Here is a 22716-nt window from a genome sequence, read left to right as displayed (position 1 = left end):
TGCAAAGGGTTAAAACATTGCAATCAAAGGGAAAATTAAAACTAATGTTTGTCTATACTCTTCACAGATTCTAATAATAGCATATTTCCACCTAGCAACATCAACCATCCAGTATTACATAAGGATTTGCTTAAAAACGAATTGAACTGAAACCGAATCCAAAAACCAATCTGGTCGAATGAGATGAGATGAGATGAGATGAGATGAAATATGATGGTGATAAGATCAGAAATTCAAAATGTCTGAATTTTAGCAAGAAGTTTTTCAAGATGAAACGAAAAGAAGAATCCCATCAAATCTCAAAAGTTTCAAAGTTCCTTGGGTAAGTTTGGGGGAAAAGGCAATGGCAAACGATCTTTGACCAGCAGCCATACTCACCCCCTCTCCCCCCCCCCACACACACACATAGCCAGTTCTCCCTGTGTGTTTAGTAAAGTTTGTTTTTCATTCCATGTCGAGAAGATTGGAACCTAATGGGAGACAATTTGATCAGAGCAGATTTTTCTTGTTTTTCTTGTTCTCCCCTTCTCTTGCCTTGTCTCATCATTCTCTATCTACCACAATCCCCACCCATGCCTCCCACTTTTCTCCCCTGATATCTGCTTGTTTTCCAGAAACCAGCTTTAGTTTATTTTTAAAGTTAATTAGCCGTTTTTGGTCAGACGACGATGTTTTGTCTCTCACAACAAAACAGAAGAAGAAGAAGATGCAACCAGAGATGCGTTTTCCTCTTATTCTGGGTTAATAATTCATTAAAAATGCAACGCCCACAAAAAAGAAAGAAGAAAAAGTAACGAATACCAACAACAACAACAAGAACAACAACATCGTCAACAAATGTTTTCGAGGAAAAGAATATGTATCTTATGCAAATGTAGTTAAATGGGTCACCAGCATTGGTTTAGACAGGTTAGCATTGGACCGAGGGAAGAACAGTCAGAGAAACAACATTTTAGATTTCCCTAACCAATCGATTGGACTTGTATTTGGAGGGGGTCCGGGAGACAGCGGAAAATGCTCCAAAGAAAGTACTTAAGGTTTTTCGCCCATTGTTTATTGAACTTGACATGGAAAAATAAAGCCCCCGCCCCACCCAAAGCAAAAAAAAAAAAAAGAAGCACTAAATGGTAGACAAACACACACACACACACACAGTTGCAACATGTGGTTGTTGCTGATAGGGGCAGACATTGCAGAAGTTGCAGAACTTGTTTTGTTGTCTTACCAACAGCAAAGAGAGCCAAAGTGAAGATGTTTTGGGGCCCTTCCTTTTCAAGAGCTCCACAAACAGGCCAAACCACAAGTTGTCTGCCAAAAGGACATTGACTTTCAGCAGCTTTGATTTGATATTCCATACACTGCCCTAGAGTATAACAGCTTGGGTCATTCGATGGCGGACATACATACATAGAGGGAGATAAGTAAGTCCCAAGGTTTAAAAAAGAACGAGTCTAATTAAAAGGTGGAAAAGTTGGAACCTTTTCTTGTCATTGTTTTTCCTTCTCGTTCCTTATTACTTACTCGTTAAATCTTGTTGCTCTTTGTTTTCATTCTCTTTAACTCATCTCGCTCATTTTTTATTAGCCTACTCAATCGTGTTCCCCTTTCATTCCTAGTTTTCCACTCCTTGTCGTAGCTGGAACTGATCCTTGGCATAGCGACATATCTACGACGACATATGTATCTCCGACAGAAAAATGTACTGGGCGGAGAAATGTCGCTATGCCAAGGATTTTCTAACGGCGGAGATATGTCGTCGGAGATATGTCGTTACCCCCTGATCCTTATTCTTCCTGTTTTTCGCATCGTATTCCTTTACACTCGTCTTTCGTCTTTCTTTTTTTGTAATTCATTCGTTTCGTTGTTTTTCATCTTCTTCGTATTCCACTTGATTCTTTTGTGTCTTCATTTTCTCTTTCGTTCGTCCTTTATTGTTCTTATAATCGTATATTAAAGGGATTCCCCTTTCTTGATGTTTTCTTCATCTTTCTTTCTCGTTTGTTCATCTCGTTGGCAATTTTTTGTTGAATATTTTGCTCACTTATTGTTCTTCAATCTTTTTATTTTTTTGGGTTTTCTTCTTAGTTAAAATGGAATTCCTCTTTCTCTTCTCTTCTCTTGTGTGGAAGAGTCTCTCTAATCGTTTGTATTTGTGGCAATTGGACAGAAAGGGCATACAATTTTCGTTAGTTCTCCAAATGTTTGTTTCTTGGTTTTATTTTTTTTGTTTTTTTGCCAGGTTTATATCGTTTTCTTTCAGTTTGATTGTCGGAAGAGAACAAGTTTCTTAATCAGAATTCGTTTTGAATGCCTTTTATTTTTATTATTTTCTTTGGTTTTTATGGGGTTTTCTTGGATTTCTATAATTATTTTTATAGTCCTCAGTTTTCAATTTATTTAACCTTTTTTTTTTTTTTTTTTTTTTTTTGGTCTTATGTAATTTCAATTCATTGCTCTTTATATTTTTGTTGTTGCTGGTGTTTTTTTGGTGTGTTTCTTGTTATCACATAAAATATCGCAAATCGAATTAACACCTTGCTCACATAGCAAGTGGGCGCTATGGGTAAATGAGTGAATGGGGCGTGGCAAGTCAAGTGGCCCTCTCCCCCATCCCTAGTAACCTCATCTCCCCACCATCTTCTTACCTCTTTACTTCTTCCCAGTCAAAAACGGTGGCAACTTTCACTCAACAATCGTGCGGAATAATAAAACAAACACAACAAAAAAACCAAAAAAAAAAAAAAAAAAAAAAATATATAAAGTACAACCTAAAGCACATGTAAAGTGGGTGACCACAGCCAGATGGGGCGATTGAAGAGGAAGAGAGGGCGAGAGTGAGAGAGAGAGAGAGAGGCGGGGTACGGGCGGCTACTGAAATTGGAGGCAGTTGGTGGGTGACTGCCGGAGCAGCTAGTGGGTGATCTTCGTCATCATAAATTACCACACATATGTTTGTATGGATTCCACTTAATTGTTTGTATGTCGTAATATATTATTGTATTCATATTTCTGCTCAAGGTCAAGCCGAAAATCTGCACACAACAAATTGGGCACAATTTTTTTCCCCCTCCATGTTGTTGTCAATTTTTGTCTACCTTTCATCCGAAATTCCAGAAGGTGCCAATTGAGGCATAAAGTACTTTAAACCAAACGAGGGTTGCCTTAAAAGTACCCGAACACACTTTCTCTCCTTGGAAAAGATCCTTTTTGATCCTTCTCTTCGCCCAATATTATGTAAGAGAATATTATTGAAGGTTTAGCTGATTGCTAAGTAATTAGTTGATTTACTTATTTCCTTAGTTAGCTAGTGGATTAAATTATTTGTTAAAAACTCATAAAGAACTGCATTCAGATGATCATAGATTGAATGGATTGGCATTGTAACATTTGTGGCTAGGAGCATGTTTAGTTGGCAACATTCTTGGCTAGCAACAAGACGTTGGCCCAAAAGATTTGCTCTTTGAGCATTTTATTTTGTGTAATTTTGAATTGAAAATAAATTGTCTAATGTTTAAAACATATTCGCAGTGTTTTTGATTCATCACTTACTTTATCACTTTACTTTCACTTGTTTTAATATAATTAAAAATAAAAATCAAAAATACCGCCAAAGTTTGAAATTTATTTCTTCTCTCAATCGGATGGCAGCTCTATGCGACGGCTGGCAACGCCATTGGCGCCAGTGTGCCAACTAGATGGCGCTTGCTGTGGACGGATAAAAATAGGGGGAGCCGGATATGAAATAGTGGGAGTCGGATTATAGGGGGAGCCGGAGAATAAATAGGGGGTACCGGATAAAAGCAAAACCAGCAGTACCAACACCAACAACAAAAGCACGATGACGAGCGGCCCCGTAAAAATTATCAACAAAACTAACAACAATAAATAAAATACGTTTATTAATATTCGCGTAAATTGTGTTAAACCTGTGCGAAGTGCCCACATTGTTGTTGTGCAACGGTAGTCATTGAAATCGCCAAGCAAGTGCAACAAAACAGCCCCACGAGGCAAGCCACAGCAGAAGCAGCAGCACCAACACCAACAACAACAACGTGCCAAATGTAATAATAACAAAAGGAATATCTAAAGTTAAACTAAAATATATAAAAGAAAACAACCACAAAAAAAAACCCAAAACAAAAAATCTCAAATTTTGTATTTTGTTCAAGTGCAATGTGAGCTCAATAATTATTTTTAAAATTAATTAATTAAAATAAATAAAGAGGCCAGTTTAGCCCGCCGCTTCACGGATTCCTGCGCTCTGTGCCCCTTGTTCCTCTCACTGCTCCTGCATCGGTGAACACTTTGCGCCCTCTGCGACGTCGACGTCAACGCGACCAACGACCAACAAGCGGTGGCAGCGGCCATTCTTGTCCGCTCGCGTGTGTTTCTATCTGTGTGTGTGTGTGTGAGTTTTATTTTTTTTTGGTTCCTTTTTTTTTGGTTTTCTGTTTGGTTCTCTGTCGCATGCCGCATGTTGCATCTTTCTCTTATGTGGCAAAAGCAACAACTTGTTAACAATTTTCGATCCTTTGGAATTGTATTTAAACGTCTTGAGCGACCGCTAAATGCATTGTTCGCGTAGCCTCTCTGCTGCTGCTGGCGTCACGTCGGATACAACAACATTTTTTAGTGCAGCAGCAGCGGCGGCGGCGGCATCGGCCAGTAGTACTGCAACAACACCAACGCCAACATTGCCAAAAACGACAACAACAATGGCAACAACAACTGCTACATCAGCAGCATCCGTTGCGGCAGCAGCAGCAACAAATCCTAAAGATGGTAAGTCCAAAATAAAACAAAAACCCCGTTGACCCAAAAAAACAAATGCTACTACACCTTGGAGTTCAAGGCGAATGGAGTGTACTTACAGTGACTCGCCAACTGTGCTCGAGCTAGGCTTGTCCAAGTGTGTGTAAAAGAGATGGGAACAACTTTGCTCTGATAAGAGTTTCGAGTGACTCTCAAACTATCTGAACGAGAAGGGCTTCCAAATAGAAGACCCAGAGCAATGAACTGAATCATAACCTAACTCTTTGAATAAGCAAAAGGTTCTGGCTATAGTTTTGTAACAAAACTCATTAGTTCTAATAATAATAAGAAAAATGGAAATAGAAATCAATTGTTTTTGTTTACAACTTCAAGTTCATTGGAATTGTATTATGTTTTCTTCTCAAAAACTTTATTGTTTATTGTTTATAATCAAATGGGTTACAATTGCTTACTTTTCTGTTGTATTTTGTGTTTCTTGTAAGACGATCGATTGACAATTAAAGTGAAAAAGGCACAATGGATCTAAAACTGTTATTTGTATATACAATATGATTCAATTTCCTGAGTGATAAGCGAAGCGAGTAAATGGAATGTACTCGTAAGACTTATAAAATTGCATTTAATAAAATTACCAACACAAATACATATACTTATATATATTTGTACTTCTGTGTGTGAGTGTGTGGGTGTTATCTTAGCACCAACAAATTATCAACGTCACACAGCAAAGTTTTTTATCTACTATTACTAACAAAAATTCATAACGTCAACCGTTGACTGACTTATTCAACCGTTAGCCCTAACAGATCGAAATCGTTGGCCATGATTTCGAATCAAGATGGTTTATTTCTTACGGTTACCTTTTCAAAAATAAAATCAGGTTTTTGCCCATGCGAAAAACCATCTACGAATGTGTTTGCTGTGTGTGTATTTTGTGTGTCTGTGTGTGTGAATGTATGCAAATAAAACCTTTAACCAGTTAGCAAAAAATAAAAACCCAAAAACGCAACAACAAGGTGAGAGATAGGGGCATATGGATTTTGATAAGATGTTCGCAACAGCTTGAAAACTTTAATCTTCTGATATCGAACCTGAGCTTATAAATACACAAATACCAACAATAAACTTTCTAAAATTAAACCTGAAATATTTCATTGGTATGTACATAAGTAAATAAATGATGATTCAAGTAGTCAACAAGTTTAAACTGTGTGTTTCTCAGTACTCAATATGTTTGCATATTTTGATTAAGGAAATTATTTGAACAATAATATTCAAGCTCAAATATTCTCAAATATTCAAATTTGTATGTTTTCTACATTTATTCTTTTAGGTTTGTTGTAGCCAGCTCACCTCAGTTAAAAGTTAACAAAAAAAATATGTTTGAAGCAATAAAAGCCGCTGATTTTCGAAGAAGGTTTTAAATTTAGACACAAACCGGAAGAATGGGCTTTAAAAATTCTCAAAAAAAGAAATGAAAAACAACTACTGAATTCCAAAAAGAAAGGGTATTAATAAGATTTTTGTGCTGCCTATTTTTCATGGACAAGTCAATACTCTATGCCCCTCGGGGTCTTTTTTTATGTTTAGTGTCTTATTCATTCTTTTTTTTTGGGTGTTTGGCTTTTTTTTTTGTTTTGTTGTTGCGTGTAAAATCAATAAATTCGAGCGGGTTCAAAAGGTGACGACAACGTCGAAATGCTAGCGACCTTCGCTTCAGTTCAGTTTTGCCTTGGCCCAGGCAATTAAATTTATACTTTACTTATATACATATACATATGTATGTATATATAATTATGACTTTTTTTATATTTTTACACTTCTCTTCTTAATTATCGTTGCCTTATTTGTCTATGTTTGTGTGCTATGCTTTTTTGTTTTGTTATAAACTTTTTGCTCTTTGCTTTTGTTTTGTTTTGTTTCGATTTCTTGTACCCTCCTCCTCTTCTTCTTCTTCTGCTTCTTCTTTTATCACATTTGGTTTATGGTATGTATATATGTATGTATATATAATAATCCAAAATGATTGCTCAACAAGTTACGTCAGACAAAGAAGTAGAAGAGGGGGGTTAGATAAAGGAAGGGGAGAGCATGAGAGACATAGCATGTGTTACGCGCGGATTTTATTTTGTTTGAACGAAAAGAAACAACAACAACAACAGCCACAAAAAGACCTAAAAGATTAGGCTTTGATGGATTAGGATTAAAGCTTCTTCATGTTGTTTCATCCCTAAGAGAACAACAAAACTAAAAACCATAATGCCTAACTATTTCTATAGATTATAGCTGTTACATAGCTAAAACAAGCAAATTATGCAACTGATTTTAAATTAAATTAAAAAAAAACCAGTCTTAATTTAAGAGCTGAAATTGCTTTATGCATTTTGCACTACAAAATCAGTTTTTAACAATTTTGAGCGCAAGCTTCGTTGTTGTTATGTTTTTTTGCGCCAAGTGTGAGAGTTCCCATCCAACAACAACAACTAACATCATATTTCCCATACTAATGTGTGAAAATGTCAGTTCAGACTGTCAACTTGCCAACGACAACAACAACAACTCCCACAATTATAAACCCCACCGACTTTAGCTAGACGACTGAGTTGTCTGAATATTGTATATACCCTATAGATGGCCGACTAGCCACAGATCTTCAGGAATATACATATAAGAAAAGAAAGAAACAGCCGAGTTCGCTATCTTTTGGCGTTTTAAAATGAATATTTTAACGAATTAACATCGTTTTATTAACTGATCAGAAAGAAGAAGCTATGATATTGCTACAACAAGAAAAAATACTAGGACTACAAAATAAAAGAGCTTTATCTCTACGCCTGGCCCAAACTGAAGTTGAGTAGTTAAACATAAAGGCTTCTAAGTAATTCTCTCTCCTAGACGCAAAGCGTGATTTCTGTTGGGTTCATGACATCATATTTCCCATACACATTCGTGCTCTTCTTGTTGCCTTTTCCAATGGAAAACTTAAGGAACAAAACATCAATATTTTGAAATATCGAAAAATTAGATACCTTGAAGAAACTGCAAATGGCAATTATATGTATATTGATCTCAGTGATGGGAACCAATCATATGGACTAAAAATATTCAATAAGATTACATTTTGTATTTGAACCTGACCGAAACCCTAACCGTTTGAAACCGTTTATAAACAACTTAAACTTGTCAAGGGATATCTTAAAGTCGACTTAAAGCTGTAGATTTCATTAAATAAGTCTAGCCTAGTTTGATAGCAATTATGTTTAAGTTTTGCCCATAGACTGCGCCCACAAATCAAATTGATAGAAATGCAACACACACACACACACACACACACACGATTTGACACATGATAAATGATGCACAGCCGTTGGAAACGCATTTGCCACGTGAAATGCAAACAGACAAAAAGGGCAAAAAAAAAAAAAAAAAAAAAAACAGACGGGCAGAGCAAATGTAGAACGTGTGGAACAGCTGGGTAAAAATGGTTAAAATTCTGTTTGGCTTAACGTTCTCTTTCTCTATCTCTCTCTCTCTCTCGCTCTCTGTGTCATTTCCACTTGTAACCGATGCTAAATGGGTGAAGCAGCACCCAACTTTCCTTCCACTCCCAACCACCCACTTCACCCCACCCCCATCCCCATCAATATGCTTAACTATATCTGTGAATATTTGCCTACCTTTTCACGCCACTAATTGCAAATTTTCTACGTGTGTGTGTGTGTGTTTTGTATTTTCTGTACAAATAAAGGATAGAAATCTTTTGGAGCGTGTGATCATTAAATATTATATAAAAGTAACACAAAAAAAAAAACGAGAAGCAAAAAAAACATTTATCTGATTTTGCGATTTAAATATTTTTATTCTGTGCACTAATTGAAAAAGCCAACAACAACAAGATGGAAAAATGTTGTTTCTCTCTATTATTATTATTATTTACCCAAATGGTTAACATTGCATTTGCTTTTCTCTCTGATAAGCACGAAATCACAACTGATAAAAAAAGAAAGAAAAAAAAAAACCCGCCAGCCCCAACAACGACAACAACAACCATATAGTCAGCAGCAAGTGTATGAAAGATTTTTATGATATCGTTGAAGCGAATAAGGTGCGTTTCATATTAAAAAATAATATAAAAAATATAAAATTTACAATACATTTATATTTATGGGCAGTTAAAAAGTTGGCCGACCATCAATCAAAACTTTAACTAAAAAATATTGAAGCAGTTTTCAAACCTGAGAATCAAACCAATTCAGATCTCTGATTATATAACCTAAACCTGAACTTTATCTCCATATTTTTCTTGCTTTTTCTTAAATACATGAACTTAAAGGATTCCCATTGTCCTCAGACTTTCCCTACACCCTATGAAACAAAATAAGCAGTAAAATATTTCTGTAGGTGTGTGAAATTATCAATAAAAGTTACAGGACCTTTGACTGAAATGTCCCTTAGACAACAAGATGACTCATAACTTTGTCACAAAATATTGCTGATAAGTGTGTGTGTGTGTGTGTGCCAAGTACATTTGAACGCACTTGCAGGTGAAAAGTGGAAGTGTATGTAGGAAGGTACTTATGTACTTTCGTTGCCTAAGCTGTATCACGTTTCCTCTACGTATGCAAGTTGAAATTATTTCAACTGCATTTTCCATTTGAGCAACTGTATGCGGCAATTTGATTGCGCTCAACCAACCAGCCAACCAACTAACCAGACAGTCAGACAGACAGACAGACAGCTAGGTAGCTGGGTAGGTATCCCTATTCAGTGTAACTTCTCAACTAATTTGTCTTACATTTCAACCTGACTTCACCTCTTTTACTTTCCGCCACCATATACACATTTTTGTCTTGTTTCGTTTTGCACTTTGGCGCTTCCGCGCTAATTTGTTTAGCGTAATTTGCATTCTGCAAAATGCCATTCGCCCATTCGCCAAGCGTGTGAATAATACGAAGAAAACTGAAAAGCAAACACAGAGACAGAGACATAGATAGAGACAGAGACGGAGAAAGAAAGAAAGAAAAAAACTTAAAAATTACACATTTGCAATTTGTAATTTGCGTTGTGAATTTAATGAATGGGCTTTAACCCAGCAATGTTAAGCTCTGTTTACCGAATATTGAATATCTTTTAGCCCACACTCTATTTTTTTGTTGTTGTTCGTTGTTCGTAATTGCTGCTAATTACGCGCATCAAATGCCCGGATCCGTCCGGTCCGGTCTGGTGGGGGAGGAGGAGGCGGAGGAGGAAGCCTTTAATGTCCATTCTGGCGTTCTGTTTTATATTGCTTGCTTCATTACAAATTTTATTGCTTCAAAGGTAGATACCATAAATAGTGGAATGAAAACGAAGAAAGTTCATTAAAAATTGCTGCAAAGAACGCAGCTGAGCGAGTGCAGCTGATGGAATTGCCGATGCCAGATAGAGTCACGATAGGAATACATAAAGAAAGAATAAAAAATACAAAATGAAAATATCTTCAAGAGTAGCAGCATTTAGCTTTTTTTCTTTTTTTGTTGATAAAGTGGGCGAAAGATCCACCTGCCTGCAGGTTTTCATTTTTCTCCACCTTTATGCATAAATCAAATGGCGCGTGGTCGAGACATCGCCGCCATCATCATCATTATTATCATCATGAAAACTGGTTCCAACTTTGGTTGCATTGCTTTTTGGTATGGTCAATGGTCCTTAGATGTTGTTTTCTTCAGTGATGAAATCGTGACAAATATTCCTAGACAAATTGTGTAGACTGAACAGAATGAGTTTTAGATTAGGAAAGAGTTCATTATAGAAAACTAGATACATTTAATATGATTTATATCCTGGCTTATACTATTTTTCATCTAAGGAACGTTGCCCGTTTGTGATTTGGCCTACAAGGCCCAAATCCTGCCATGCACTGCCTGCGTTTTGGCTTTAGGGTTTAACACGTTACTATTATTCAGATGACATTGTCTCAGGAGGCTCAAATGTCTTGAGTCTAAGGTCTTAAATGCCATGAATCTGTGAGAATTCAATTTCTTTACCAATCTTAAACCAGGTGAAACTTTTAAGTCAAAGTCGTCTGCCCAATCAACTTAAGGAAAGCGTCACGCGATCAGCAAGAAGCATTGGAAAAAGCTTTTGCCTTACTTTAAGAAAACAATGGAAATATACATAGTTTATTTTGAACGATATATTTCACGTCCATCACAGAAGAAATCGTAGTTCGTCGCCTTCATTTTCTCTCTGTATTGCCTCCTGCCCCATTCTCTGTCCTTCCCCTCATTAGGCGCGCACAATTTCCACTCGAATGCCATTGAATGTTCTGTGACGTATCGTGCGGAATCATCGGGCTACAGAGCCCATCGACATTCTCGATGCAATCGCCAAACAATTTCTCCACCCTTTCATTCTCTTGTTGAATTTTTGCTTTATTATTTAGCTTTTAATTGTCGGCTGGCTTGTTTTGGCTGTCATCGAAAAATTCTATTCCAAAATGGGCGTCTCGCAATTATTTTGTTCATGCATCGAGCATCCTCAATATGCGATGAATGCATAAAGATACATAGATAGATACATATATGTATGTAGATGGCTTTTTTTATAGATATATCTTTATTAAGCCGCAGTTTGTGGAATTTTTATTTTATTTATTTTTATAGGCCAAATTGACGCACTGACGCACAACAAACAAATGGGCTGGAAAATGTGCTCGGTCATTTCAATTATTTTTTTGGGACAAGTTTTCGTTTATATGCAGACACTTTCTCCCGCTCTCTCTCTCTCTCGATATATTAGCACTTTAAGCAATCGTTTACAATAGACATGAATAGTCTCATTTAATCAGAATCTCATTTAAAATACCAATAGCCGCAAACGCAACAGTTTCCAATTGCCAAATACATGTAATTTCCTCGAGCATCTCAAACTAATTAAACTTGCATTTCGAAGGCATGTCGGAATTACGCCAAAATCCCACAAAAAAAAAAAGAAACCGTGCACACAGTGCAATTCAGTTTCATAGTAATTATACAGTGGGAGAGAGATAGAGAAAAAGGAATCAGACAAATGCAGCAATTACTGATTCAGGTTTTAAATGTCAGATTATAAAAAATGAAGTACCGAAACATCATATTTTTGTCAATTTCAATACAGATAAAACTAATCCGAAGAAATCCATCCAAATTCAAAACAAATTCAATATAAAAGCAACCAAAATATCAGCTAGACACCAAAAATGAAACATTAACTTTTGGCATTTAATGCTAAATTCCCCCCTAGATCTAAAGGATTCTATGTATGTATATAAATTTGTTTCTAGTTTTTCTCCTCCCACTCAATTTATGTTAAGACCGCAAAAGCCGCAACAATTTTGTATTGACATTTCATTCAATGAAATATTGAAAATGAAATGGAGCAGAAAATTGTGAACCAAAAAAAAAAAAAAACAAAAGAAAAACCAAAATATGTCAAAGTTCTTATCAATCAATATTGATCATATTGTTTGGCAAACATTTTGAAACCACTGTGCTGCACATTCTCACTATGGACCCTTCCCAAACCCCTAAACTTCAACTCAACAGGCAACCGCTTACCTCACCTCACCTGACAGTTCAAGTGTCTAACCGCAGCGGCACACGCATCAAATCGAACCGAAAATTCTCACGCTGTGAACCGAAATTCACCGCAAAATGCAAAATGCCGGACAATGCAACGCATAGAGATAAAGACAGAAACGACAGTGAGCAAAAGAGACAGAGTGAGAGAGAGATAGAAAGATATGTATGCCGCCCACACCTAGAGACAAAATTTGCATATATGTATGTATGTGGTTGAGAGAGGGGGTATGAGGAGAAGGGACGGAAAGTGCAACTGCAAACAATGCAACTGAATCAAAAACAGCCCGAAGAGAAGAAATCCAAGAGGTAGAGGGGTTTGGAGGATAAATCCACTGTGATTCACCTTTAATTTGCGCGATTTCGATGATGGCCAGATTCTCTGTGAGAGAACCGCCGTAGGTGTCTCTCTGCTTCTGTCTCTCTCTCTTACTCTCTTTAGTGTGTGTTAAATTACCGCAAATTAGTAAATATTTAATGAACATTAATTAAATGCAAATGTGTGTTGGTATCTCTCTGTTTGGACGTAATACAGTTGCCAAGGCTTGAAGAACATTCTATCAAATAAGCCCTCCGCCATACACACACACACACACATGTTCAGGCATATCCTTTATATGTATATATATGAAACACAATTTTCCATTTAATTTTACTGCCAGTTGCAGCAGCAAACGGTCCAAACGAGAAAACCAAAACAAAAAATGTTATGTGGATAAATTTGTATATTTTTTTCAATTTGTTGTTGCTCTGGTTTTGTTTTTTCCTTTTTTGCTTCTCAACCAGGCGAACGCACCCATTAGGCAGGCTCAACCCATACTATTCTCATAGCAGATGTGTCCTTGGGCCACCGCCTGTCAGGTGGTTGGATCCTACACGCATTTTCTGCGCTTTTCTTTGCTCAATGTGCGTAAAAATTTTTATGAGTATTCCTTTTCTTTTTGCAAGCATTTTTATGATTTTTTACCTTTTTTTTTTTTTTTTTTGTTGGACTGTTTGTTTGTTTGTTTGTTCAGCCCGTTGGTGGGTAGTTGTTGTAGGGAGTAGTAGGAAGGAAGTGGGGCTTGTAAAATTTCCCTTTTTTGGCAGTGGGAAAACTACGAGTATGTCCTACGCTTGATTGCGCTTTTCACTGTTTTCACTTTGCGGCGCCACGCCTACAAGCCGAAGCCTATTATACATTTTTTGTGTTCTTTTTGTGTTATTGTATGGACTGGTGGGTGTGGCCAAGGGGCAGTGGAGGGGAGGATGAGTGTGTTTGAGTGTTCCAGTGAGTTTTGTATTCTCTTTGTTGTTATTGTGCGCTCGATGCTATATTTTTGGTTTAAGAAAAAGTCCTTGTGTGAAAAGCACGATTAAAAGAGATAGAGCTTATTGGGTATTGGAAAATCAAAGGGACTTACTCAGTTACTTTAAGCCCTGTTTGGCAACTATTTTATCCTAGAAACTCGATAATTAAGTAGTAACTATGATCTAGGCTAGGACTAGAAACTTACAACAAATGGAGCTTACTTAACAGTTAAGATGCATTTTTATTGTAATGATATAGTTTCATCAAAAGTTTATTGACCCTATTGATGGCTAATTGTTGGCATCAATCATGTTTCTTTGGCAAATTGGTTAAGCTTTTTAGTGGGGGATGAATATCACCTTCATTTTGGTTTAAAATATCAATGTCAGGCTTTCTAGACTTTTTCTAGGGTATCTTTTTAGTTGAGTATTATTAATATTGATTATTTTTCACTCTCTCTATTTCTCGCTTTGTCTTTGTCCTCTTTTTTTCTGGGCAGGCAAAGTGTTATTGTGCCTGCTTGTCATTGGCATTGTTATAGTTCTTGTTGTTAGGTTTCAGCTGTCATTTGGCGGCTGTAATTTGTTTGCGCCAACTTATCCCAATTTTCCCCCCAAAAACCCTACAATCTCTCTCTCTCTCTTTCTGTCTCTTGTGTCTATTCATCTGATGCTTGAAGGGGCCTCTTCATCCTCCTCTTCTCACTTTTGATTTCAGCTGCTACTGCTGCTGCTTCCCCATTTTCGTTGTGTTTGCTTGAAGAACAGAAGCACTTTTCAGATATTTTTGGCTATCTTTTCTAGGCTATTTTTAAAACAGTCAAACAAAAAACCAGATTGTTTTTGTTTTCCAAACAAACAGACAAAAAAAAAAAAAAAGAAAAGAGAGAACAAAAAACCAAACCAAGTGAAAAAAAATTGTTTAATTGCCATGTCGGAGGACTTATCTCTCTTCTGCCATGACTTGACAAAGTAGATAAAGTTGAGATTTTTTAATTAGCCATCATTAAGATGCTTTAGCAAAGTTTCCGTGAATGCGAATGATGGGAGGGGGAGGGGCCCCAAATGGGAAGGGCGAAGAAAATTGCAAATTGTTGTCAAAATAAGCGTCAATTTTTTTGTTGTTTCTGTTTCGTTTTCAGGTTTTTTTTTTCGCCCTCCCTCCATCCACTTTTCCTTCATTGTTGTCAACGTTAAAGAAAAGATAACAACAATTTTATACAATGACATAAAGAGTTGCAAAAAACACAAACGATTTATAGAAACTTTTTACATTTGTTTTTATTTTCTTTTTTGCGGTGGCAATTTTTGTATACCCTATAAGCAAAAGCTTAAAGAGTATATCAAGAACTGTAAAATGATAAAAAAAAGGAAAGAAGATTTCGAATATTTGTATGAACTTTAATTAACTATAGAGTATTGTCATAGTCGGCCTTAATTTTTTGTTTTTTATGCTATAGATAATTTTCTGTTGTTTTTTTTTTATGTTTTTAACTCATTTATTTTCGTTGCTAATTTCTGACAGTTTCTCTCATAATTTTTTTATTTTCTACCGTTCTCTGCTCGTGTTTCTGTTTATTTTCGCTTCAGAAAATATTCTTTAGATTTTTTATTAGCGTCACTTTAATTTTTTTTCTCTCTCTTTCTCTTTCTCCTTTCTTGTTGTGTGTATGCCATTTTCTTATTCTTTTTTGCTTTATGGACTGGACACGCGTTTTCTACGATTTATATACAAAACTCTCACACAAATTGACAGGCAGTTTGATGGTTGAGTTTATATTTTTTTGTATCTTTCTCTCTCTCTCTTTCTCTCTCTATTTTTGTTAGATTTTGTGTGTTTGACTATTCGGTTCATTTGATTGGCCATAAATTCGCTCAGCACTGCTAATTGACAGTCTCATGAGTGAGCTCAATTAATTTGCTGGCAATTGACGCACGTGAGCCGGTCCGGTCCAGTGAGGGCCGTGCCACGCCGCCAGGTGGCGTATACTTGATAATTGTTGACACTTGTCACTTGCCACGGCAATTAAATTGAAATTGTAGCAGTTTACTTCTCCCATAGTGTTAAGTCGTTTCAGTTTCACCTGGTGTAACAAGCTGGAATTCCATCCAAAAGATTTTGACGAATTATTAATATGATTTTGATTGATTAAAGGTACTTAGCAGCACCCTTGATTCCCTGAATCTCTGCATAATAAGTCTTAAATACATACACTTTTGATTTATGTTCTTAGAAAATAAGTTTATGAAATGATTTGGACGATTTCGGTTTTCAGAAAGGTTGGCATCTTTGTTAATAGTTTTATATCCAAACGAATTTGAATGACAAGTTATTCTATATTATGTACATATATATAGAAACTCTATAGTCACACTTCTCGCCCTTTTAGACCACTTAAAGGATTTTTGCTAAGTTTTAAATTTAATAAGTGTCCTGTATAAAGCACTTAAAGCCAATGTGGAAAAGCAGTGGAGATGGAATCTATGCCTATACATATATAATGATGAAAACTGGATTAAATTACCAAAACTGTCATTTCTTGTTGTCTCATATTTGATATTCAGTTATTTGCCCCACATTCATTTATTCATTTATAAACATACAAAGCAACATACCACGCATCAGAGCACATTAGACGCCACACCTTTCCCTCCCTCTCATTCGCTCCCTCTGTGTATCTGCAAAAGCTCTTCAATTCCCGTCTCGATTACATAACCCAGTTATTAATGGTTTCTAAGTGTTCCATCACGCTGCTTCGGTCTATCTGTCATTCCCTCGACCTTTTCGCTCCCCTAGTATGTATCTAGTATATTCTTTCTTCAGTTTCTGTCTGTCTATTTCGTATGCTCCAATCAACATTGTCATAGTCGTGACGTGGCGACTTTGTGACATGTTGGCTGGCTGGCCTCAGCTTCAGACAAATGTAGAGCATGTGTTGTGTCTCCACGCCGCAGGTGCCCTGAGCAACAATAATAGCAACAACAACTACTACCAACACAACAACAACACCCAAATGTCCAACCAACTAAACAACGAACCGTCTAACTTCGTTGACGTCATGGTCAGGTGAAGAAGATTGGCCTGACAGGTTGACAATTGCCTCATTCAATTGATGGGTGCTACAAGCGGCGTGTAGAGAAGAGAGCAAACACTTTGTGCAATTTGTTAATGAGTTTTTGTAACAATCGTGAATTTGGTGTAAACAGTTTAACAACCACTGATTGAGCTAAGGTTTTGCCACTTACCCTACTATAACTAACTCACTGCGAAGTTCATGAACTTTGGTAAGCAATTTCAGTGACCTGAACCCATACAATAGACGCCGGCCTAAATAGACTTCCTTTTGGTTTCCCTTTAGTAACTGTCAAACTGTGAAATTGTTTGGGTTAGTTTTAAAGTCATATTTCAATACAAAAAGTTTCTGGCCCTGGCCCCGACCAACAGTACTCGCCTCTTAGACACACACACACACACACACACCATACAATTGTGGCTTAAAAGCGTGCGAAAATATTACACACACAAAAGCCATGACGGAGACAGGTAGGAGAGTTAGAAGGTAGTTAGGGGCCCTGATGGAGGTTGGCCTATAGAAAAATTGCCACACAAGAACTTTTGAATCGAGAGGGAATCCAGGACCGGATTGTGTTTAAATATGAAAAAGGAATCTAAAAGTATAGTCCTTTAACCTAAAATTAGTTTTTCTCTTGAGGGAAAAGATTCCAAACTAACTAACTAATAACTAAATATTAAATAACTGATATACCATAAACTATTTACAAGTCAATTGAAGTCCCAAATACCCTCCTGGAGCAAGCAGAGACTTCTCGGTCGGGGTGTGCCTGGATTCGTTTTTGTCGTGCGCTTTTTGAATGAAAAGGAGCTGGCACATTGGTTTGCTTGGTTTGTTGGTTGGTTGGTTGGCTGGTTGGTTGGCTGAATCGTCGGTTCGTCGCCTGCTTTGGTGGGCTAATATCTGAAGGATGTTAAAGCAAACCAAACCCACTGTCAGCTTGTGGAGTCGGTTGCGTTTATGAAACGGATGTTGCCGCTTGCATTTTAGCGCACTTGAGCCTCTGAGCCAAAGGTCTCGAGCCAAGCTTCCTGCTACCTATAGTTACCTAAGCATCTCCACATGCTGGCCTCCATACACACACTTGCGCACACACACACACACACATATCCAATTCCCGGCGCGTGTTGTGTATACAAAATTTTGCCTTGGTCCGGTTAGGAATGCTGCTTTGTCTGCTGCTGCTGCTCTTGCTCCTTCTGCACCTTTTTCTTCTTCTCTCTCGCTCTCTCTTTCTCTCTATCATCTATTGTATATTGAAGAGTGCAAGGACCCGCCGTTCGTCTTTTGACTTGGCCTCAACCTCAACACAAAAGGAATATCCTTTCTATTTCCTTTTTTTTTACCCTTTTAGGGATCCCTTTGTACGCATATGTGTGTGAGTGCTGTGTGTGCCTGTGTGTGGCTTTTTCTGCATTGTGTTAATTGATTTAGTTGGAGCGCAACTACAAAAATTTAATTTAATTTTGTACTCTATTTTATTCTATATTTGTATGTTTCTTAATTTGATTTGATTTCATTATATTCCATATAAAATTGAATTTGTCCCATTCTCCTAAGTCTATCACATGTTTTGTATTTATATTCACATTGCGGTTTTATCTCTCGTCACTGTTTCAGAAATTATGCAGACAATTTCTGATTTTAATTTAATTTATTCGATTTTGTTTTTTTTTTTTTTTTTTGGTTTCTTTATTTAAAACCAAATAACATTGTTTGTTATGGGGAGGCGTGAGCTTCCAACAAAAAACTCATGCATAATTGAAATGAGTTGAGGTGACAATGAGAACGAGATGATATCAAGAAGCGACATCAAAAAAGATGAAAAGATTGATTCATGTTATCGCGCATTTCGGATTCATTGGAGATAATAACGGTTCGTTCGTTCAAATTAAAATTCGAATTGGCAAATTTGCAAATCTCCGGCGGTCATTGGACTGAGAAGATTATTTTAAAATAAGCTTTTATTCTTTTTCTTCCTCGGCTTTTGTAAAGTTAATTCAACTGATAAGTGTTTAATTCTGTTAAGAATTATATATAAAGTAAAGTTTAACGACTTTGTCTTTATCTGTCAAGACTTTAAATGAACCTTAAATACTCCTTCACAAAATATGAAACCAGTTCGGGTAGCCGAACATGAACTAAACTAACTTTACATGTTCTAATCATTCCTTAAATGAACCTATCTTGCGTTTTAATGGAAAGACCCGAACTAGCTAACACAAGAGGAAGTAGAAAAGACTACGTAAAGTAAGATTAAGTTAGTAAGGATAAGTTAGTTAAAGATAAGTGAGGTTTAATCTAGGAATGATTAGCTTTTGTAGCTAACCCACCTGAATTTAACTTGAATAAAAGATTCCTTGCAAAAGAGAAAGGTTTCTCTTATTTCACATAGAAAAAAGACAGAAGAAAATAGTAGACAAAAGGATTTTCATAAAGATCGGAAGCTATTACCACACGCTCATTATAATGCTTGATGTAAATGCAATATGCATTATAAATGAAACGACGAATAAATCGGCAAAAACAGAAGAAAAAAAAAACAAAACGAGTTTAAGGCAAAAATCTTCAACTAAATCAGTTTGTGCCACCTCCCTCTCTCTCTCTCTCTCCCTCTTTCAGGCAGACTAAGTCACAGACGATAGACGCATCTGCTTAGCATATCAATGTAAAATATTTGCATTTAAAGCTGCCACCAAACCCCCTCCCATTGCCGTTCCCCTCTTACCACACTCACACACTCTATGGATATTAGCAGACACCTCTTTGCCATCATTTTTGGTGGTGGCATCAAAGTCTTAGGTGTTATTTATGCGTCTGTTTGCACTAATTCCCGTATATACACACAAACAGTTTTTTGAGAGGGAAGGGAAAGTTTTTTGTTTGTTGACTCCTAAAAACAAAAAAAAAAATCACAGACACACACACTTAATTTGAAGTGCTAGGGAAGGATTGCGGTGGAATGGTTGGTCGATGGGTCGGTCAAAAGGAAAAAGACAGACAGTGACAGGCAGACGGTTTAACGGACTTATCAGAAATTCTAATTGCCAAGAAGACAAACACCACAAAAAAATAAACACACACACACACATACTGAAGTAGTAAAATATATAAATTGAATTACATATTTTATGCAAATGCCCTCTTTGAATTTACTTGATTCTCCCTGTTTGGCCAAAAAGTTTTGCATCGTGTCAACATGACGACAGAGACAACGACGTCCTATGGTGTGTCACCGCATGTGTGTGTCTTTCAGTGTGTGTGTGCTTGTTGGCGCTACAAATCGTTGCACTTTAGCAACCGATGTCCGTCCAAAACATACAACACACAAATAGGGCAAAAGTCAAAGGGTTCGCCCCACTCACTGACTTACCCTTCCCCTTATCTGACTCACATGCTCTTGGGCTTGGTCTCTCTTGTTTATTAAATAGTTTCGCTACAAATCCCTTTCACTTGTGTGAGAGAATGAGCTTACGTCTTGTCTATCAATTAGTTGCTTCAAAGGGTAACTATTTTTATGGCTTACATGTTTTTGTGCTCTCGACAAATCCTGCTACATGTGGAGGACACAAACACACACACAAAAAAGAAGTAGCCAAAATAGATAAGCTTAACACTTAAATCTGTTGAAATTCTCTATTGGCATGCAACGCGTTGTCGTTGCCATTTGCCGTTGCCATGTTGCTACATCATTGTTAAGAAGTGCTCCACGAACTTCATACGGTTAAGAAATACATAGAAGAATGTACTTAAGTTTCATGTTCACGTACTTGTCATAAATGTATTTGCTTTCAATTTTTATATTCTTCTTACTGGGTAAACCAAAAAGAGTTGAAAGAGTCCTATTTACTTAGTTATGGAAATTAACTTGAAAACAATAACATCTTTTTCAAAACTTTAATTCAAGAACTTAACAGAAAGCAAACGAGCACTACTTTTGTTGAGACTTAGTCTCATCATGAAACTGCCGATTTCTGGAACTCTCAATTTGCCATTTTGGCGGCATTTTTCACTTGTCGAATTTATTAGGAATTTGTGTATTTATTATATATAGAAAATAACATCTGAATTCGAAATGAGTCATTATCCATTTACTCAAGAATTTCGCGTTGAGAAATATGTAGAGAAAATTGTTACAAACTTTAAAATATTTGTTGAATTCATGATAATGTAACTATGCCATTGTATACTACGGTATATGTATGTATATGTGATACTATCTGCCCATTTGCCTAAAGCTGCCGCTGCGGCTGCTTGGTCTACGTAATTGAAAACACATTGCTTGAACATTACTCATACGCCGCGTGTGTTTCTCTGTCTGCGGCATGCAGACTTAGGAATGATATTATTATTATTTTGATTTTGCCAGCTATTTCCACGGATTTCCCTAGCACTATTCGCACTTCTCTTTTCCCAAGTATGTGTGTGTGTGTGTGTTGAAGACCACTGCTTGCCACTTTTCTATATAGATAGATATGTTTATATGTATGTACCATATATGTATACATATAGTTGCATATTCTGGTTATATTTCTTGGATTTTGGCCAACGTATTATGTGTGAAAATAGAATTTTTTCTCCGCATTGGAATGTGCCATGTTCGTTTTTTGTTGTTGTACGTTTGTTTGTTTGTTGCTATTTGCCTATTTGGCTCCCTCCCCCTTTTCTACTTCGCCCCTCCCCAAATCCACCGTCGCCGACGCGTCTCTTGGTTTCTTTTTTTTTTTTTTTTTTGTTTCTTATGTTTTTTAAACAATTTGCAAAACGTTATAGTTACTTAAAAAACTTTCTGCCACAGAAAAAAGCGTGAGGTGGGGAAGTAGAGCAAAAGGAAAGCATGAGAAGACGGGAACTGAGTAAGAAGGAGTGTGCCTTGTTGAGTAAGGGTTGTGATGGTGGTTAAGTGAATGGGGTACAAAATATCGACTTTTGCTTGCCAATTTGCCAGAAAAGTTTCTCTTCTCTTTGCCTCGTCATTAGACCACTTGAAAAGTTTGCTCCGATATGACCTATATAAATGTATATATGTATGTATGTATTAGTTGAAGATTGTGTCGCTATAGCGAAAATATGCTCAATTGAATTTAATTGGGTTCAAACTTCAGAATGTGCAAACAGAGAAAAGAGATGAAGAGAGAGTTCTTCAATTGCAAATTGAAACTAGCTTTTTGCTTTTTCTTTCTTTGTAGAAATCTAATGGCATTCATTTCACAAAATGCAATTTGTTCCATTGTTGTTGGGGGAATTCATTGATATCGATTGGCACTACAATTCTTTAGAGAATTTCATTTAAAGACAAAGAATTACTTGACTTATTTAAAAAATTTTGGTGTAGACTGATATTATGTTGAATTTTCAAGTAAATTTAACATTAAATATTAATCGTTAAGTTTTACCATAATTTATTCTACTTCAGTGGCTTAAATCAATTGAATCTTCATTGTAAGAAAAGCATTTCAAGTAGAACTTTTTGACTTCCTCTAACTACATTTTGTTTCCAGTCAATGCACTTAAGATACTTAGCATTATGTTACTGATTTTAATTGATGATTTTGCCTTAGGGTTGTTTTTGGTGGACTCGGGATGTTCAAAAAGTTATTAAACTGCAACGAAAACTAAATGCAATAGCATTAATATTAATTAGTTCGATACGAGAGAAGTCTTTAACATTTGCAAGCCACTTAAAGTGCTTCCCCTTTACTCTTCGTCTCTTTTAGGTAAAATGAAACCTATGCCAATATTGTGTGCGAAATGCCCCAAAGGCGTCACTTACAATTGCCGACATCCTTTTAGCCCACCCTTTTTCTAGCAAGCAAAAAAAAAAAAAGATAATAATAAAAATTAAGTAAACTCAAAAGTCAAAGAAGAAGTAAGGTAGAGAAAACCTGTCCTCACACCCAATTTGAACGTCAGGCCAAAGCAATTATTAATTTTAATAAACTTCACTAGAGACCATCCCCCCATTCCCATGGACCCACTCT

General features: G+C 36.6%; 1 protein-coding gene across 2 annotated transcripts in view; it reads left to right on the top strand.

The window, feature by feature from the left end:
- Positions 1–3788: 3788 nt before the first annotated feature.
- Eip63E (cyclin dependent kinase Eip63E) overlaps positions 3789–22716 on the top strand; it is a 122377-nt gene continuing 103449 nt past the window's right edge. For both annotated transcript variants that reach the window (XM_068286805.1, XM_068286802.1), the window contains exon 1: positions 3789–4782. The gene's annotated coding sequence lies outside the window, so the exon portion shown is untranslated. The remainder of the gene's footprint in view (positions 4783–22716) is intronic.

Source organism: Drosophila tropicalis, unplaced genomic scaffold, assembly GCF_018151085.1.
Source record: "Drosophila tropicalis isolate 14030-0801.00 unplaced genomic scaffold, ASM1815108v1 contig_463, whole genome shotgun sequence".
NCBI classification, from domain to species: Eukaryota; Metazoa; Arthropoda; class Insecta; order Diptera; family Drosophilidae; genus Drosophila; species Drosophila tropicalis.
The sequence above is the reverse complement of the archived record's forward strand: the minus strand, read 5'-3'. Positions and strand labels throughout refer to the sequence as shown.